The sequence below is a fragment of the Neophocaena asiaeorientalis genome, unplaced genomic scaffold (genome assembly GCF_003031525.2).
Source record: "Neophocaena asiaeorientalis asiaeorientalis breed wild unplaced genomic scaffold, Neophocaena_asiaeorientalis_V1.1 scaffold438, whole genome shotgun sequence".
Classification (NCBI taxonomy): domain Eukaryota; kingdom Metazoa; phylum Chordata; class Mammalia; order Artiodactyla; family Phocoenidae; genus Neophocaena; species Neophocaena asiaeorientalis.
The window spans coordinates 511,349-515,833 of record NW_020173491.1 but is presented as its reverse complement, the minus strand read 5'-3'; positions in this window follow the sequence as shown (position 1 = coordinate 515,833).

Below are 4,485 nucleotides of genomic sequence, written 5' to 3'. Positions count from 1 at the left end.
AGAATGTAAGAAAATCTCTCTAATCACTAGCTGAGCACTAGGCTAATGGAACAGAGATTTCAATGCCCACACATGACAAAAGAATACAGAATTAGTTCAGAAAAGTCACTAAGGAAGCAATCAGCAGAAACAACAAACCCTGGAAAAGAAGAGAAATCTGATGTTTACATTACATTATTTTAAATGTTTAGTTTTCAACAAAAATCTATGAGTCATGCAAAGAAACAGGAAAGTATGGCCCATAGACAGGGGAAAAAGCAGTCAGAAGTTACTGTCCCTGAGGAAGTCCAGATGCTGAACTTACCATATAAAGTCTTTAAACAAGCTATCATAAGTATGTTCAAAGAACTAAAGGAAACCATACCTAAAGAATTAAAGGAAAGTATGAAAATAATGCCTTGCTAAATAGAAAATATCACTAAAAAGAAAAAAACATTTTTTTAAATAGAGATCTGGACCTGAAAAGTATAACTGAAAGGAAAAATTCACTAGAGGGGTTCGACAGCAGATGTGAGTTGCTAAAAGAAAGAATAAACATACTTATAGATAGTTCAATAAGATTATCCAGCCTGAGGAACAGAAAGAAAACAAGAATGAAGAAAAATTAATGGAGTGTCAGTGACCTGTGGACACAATCAAGCATATCAACATACACATTATGAGACCCACAGAAGGGGGGAGGGAGAGAAAAAGGGACAGAAAGAATATTTGAAGAAATTATGACCAAAAAACTTCCCAAATTTTATTTTAAAAATCTATGTATCAAAGAAAATCACTAACTCTAAGTAAAATAAGCTCAAAAGAATCCACATCTAGACACATCACAGCCAAATTTTCAAAAGACAGAGAATCTTGAAAATAGCAAGAAAAAAAAACCTCATTACACACAAGATATCCACAAAACGATTAACAGCTGGCTTATCAGAATCCATGGAGGCCAGAAGGCAGTGCAATGACATATCCAATATGCTGGGGGTGGAGGGAGACTATCAATCAAGAATTCTATATCCAGGGACTTCCCTGGTGGCTCAGTCATTAAGAATCTGCCTGCAGTGACTTTCCTGGTGGCGCAGTGGTTAGGAATCCGCCTGCCAATGCAGGGGACATGGGTTCAAGCCCTGGTCTGGGAAGATCCCACATGCCACGGAGCAACTGGGCCCGTGTGCCACAACTACTGAGCCTGCGTTCTAGAGCCCCTGAGCCAAAACTGCTGAGCCTACGTACCACAACTACTGAAGCCTGTGCGCCTAGAACCCATGCTCTGCAACAAGAGAAGCCACCACAATGAAGAGTAGCTTCCGCTCACCATAACTAGCGAAAGCCCACGCACAGCAACAAAGACCCAATGCAGCCAAAAATCAATCAATCAATTAATTGATTTTTTAAAAAAGAATTCTATATCCAGCAAAACTCTACTTCAAAAATTTAGACATTCTCAGAGAATTCATCACCAGTAGACCTGCCCTATAAGAAATACTAAAGGAAGTCTTTTCAGGCTGAAATGGAAGAACACCTGACAATAACTTGAATATACACAAAAAATAAAGAGTACTAGTGAAAGTAACTACATAGGTAAATATAAAAGACAGTATAAATGTATTTTTGTTTGTAACTTTTTTGTACTCCTTTCTGACTTTTTAAAATCATTACAAATTTAATTAATATATTTCTTAAAATTTTATTGAAGTATAGTTGATTTACTACTCCTTTCTTATTTGAGACAACCACATAAGGCAATAATTATAAAACTATGTAAATAGGCTTCTAATGTATAAAAATGTAATTTGTATGACAATAATAGCACTAAGTGGGGGGAGGGTATGTAGCTATATTAGAGCAGTTTTTGTATAAGATTGAAATGAAGTTGGTATTAATCCAAACTAGATTGCTTTAAATTAAGATGTTAATTCTAATACTCAGGGAAACCACTAAGAAATAACTTTAAAAAGCAGAGTAAAAAAATAAGAAGGGAATTAAGACAGTGCACTATAAAATATTTAATGCAAAAGGCATCAGTAATTGAAAATTAGTAGAAAAAAAGACACAAAATATGTAGAAAACAAATAGAAAAATGTCAGGCGTTAATCCTACCTTGTCAGTAATTACATTAAATATAAATAGATTAAACATGCCAAACTAAAGGCAGAGATTGACATAATGGATTCTTAAAAAATGATCCAGCTCAATGCTGTGTACAAGAGACAAATTTTAGATTCAAAGATTTATTATGTTGAAAATAAAAGGATAGGAAAAGATATACCATGTAAATATTAGCCAAATACTGCTAGAGTAGCTATACTAATATCAGACAAAATAACTGTTAAGACAAAAATTTTTACTAGACACAAAGAAAATACACTTGGCCATAAAGCAAGTCTCAACAATTTAATTTCAGAAAATTTAAATCACATAGGATGTGTGTCTCTGACTGCAGTGGAGATAGCTAGATGTGAATTACAGAATGAAAACTAGAAAAGTCCTCAAGGGTTTGCAAATTAAGCAATATAATTATTAGTAGTATATTAACAGATCAGAAAGGAAATTACAATCAAAATTAGGAAGTATTTTGAAAGGAATTATAAAAACCATATATCAATACTTCTGGGGTATTGCTTAGTCCATAGTCAGAGAAAACTCTATAGCTCCAAATACATGTATGTATAAGAAAAAAATAAACACCATAAATCAATTATCTAAGTATCCAGATCAAGTAGTTAGAAAATAGCAAATTAAATGCAGAGAAAGTAGAGGAGAGGAAATGATAAAGATAGCAACAGAGATTAATGAAGTTGAAAACAAATATACTAAAAAGTGTATTAAAAAATTCACATTTATGAGTCCCTAGCAAAACTGATCTAGAATAAAAGTAGAAAAGACACAAAATATTGATACCAGGAAAAAATAAGAGCATCATTACAGATCCCACATATTAGAAAGATAGTACATAAAAGAATATTATAAATGATGTGACAGTGAACTTGAAAATTTTAATTAAATAGCAAATTCCTAGAAAAATAAAACTTTACAAAATTGACACAAGGTAAAAAAAGAAAATATAAAAAGTATCAATCATGTTTACTAAAGAAATAAATTCTGTAGTTAGAAACCTTCCTACAATACAAATTCCAAACCCAGATAGCTTCCTTGGTGAATATACCAAGCATTTAAAGAAGAAATAACACTAATCACACATAAACTCTTTCAGAAAATAGATGGAGAAATAGTTCCCATTTTGCATTAGGTTATGAGATCACATAACCTTAATCCCCAAACCTAATAAGGACATTATAGCAAAGAAAAATTACCCACCAATCTTTCTCAGAAACAGAGATGGGCCAAAAAATCCTAAAAAAAGGAAATAGCTAGACTAGAGGAGAGCAGCCAAGATGGCAGAGTAGAAACACCCTCTTCTCACAAACACATCAAAATCACAACTATCTGCAACTATCTGCAGAAGAACCATCAATGAAAAAGACAAATCTACCAGAGAAGCTCTTCTACAACTTAAGACATAAAGAAGGAACCACAGCAAGTTGGGTGGGAGTGCTGGACTTGTGATATAATCAAATCCCATACCCCAGTTTGCGACCCACAAGCTGGAGAATAATTATATTGCAGAGGTTCTCCTACAGGAGTGAAAGTTCTGAGCCCCACATCAGGCTCCCCAGCCCAGGGGTCCTGCACTGGGAAGGTGAGCCCCCACAGCACTTGGCTTTGAAGACCAGAGAGCTTAATTTCAGGAGTCCCACAGGACTGGAGGAAATAGAGACTTCACTCTTAAAGTATACACACAAAATCTCACATGCATCAAGACCCAGGGCAAAGGAAGTAATTTGATAGACGCCTAGGCCAGGCCTACCTGCTGGTCTTGGAGAGTCTTCTGGAGAGGCAGGGGGCAGCTGCAGCTCACGCTAGGGACATAGATACTGGTGTCAGCCATATTTGGGAACATTCTACCGTGTGAACACGGCATCTGGCAGCTGCCATCCTGGCTCATTAGTGGAAAGCCAAGGTCCCACCCAACAGCCTGTGGGCACCAGTGCTAGGATGTCTCAGGCCAAGCAGCTAAGAGACACAGTCCCACTCATTAGCAGACAGACTGCCTAAACACTTCCTGAGCCAACCTCTGCCTCTAGACATGCCCTGACATGGCCCTGCCCACCAGAGGGCCAAGAACCAGCTCCACTCACCAGTGGGCAAGCACCAGGCCTTCTCTCCAGGAAGCCTGCACTAGCCTCTAGACAAGCCTCATCCGCCAGGGGGACTGATACCAGAAGCAAGAAAACTATGATCCCACGGTCTGCAGACGAAGTCCACCCACAGTAAGCCAGACCCTACCCTGGAGCCAGCTGGGCCCTGGCTCTGCCCACTAGCAGGCAAACACAAGCTTTGAGTCACCCCACATCCCCAGGGAACCACCCCTTTCCCACTCACCAATGATGTGAAATGAGCTCTGGGATCCCTGAGCTTTGCAGCCAGACTCCA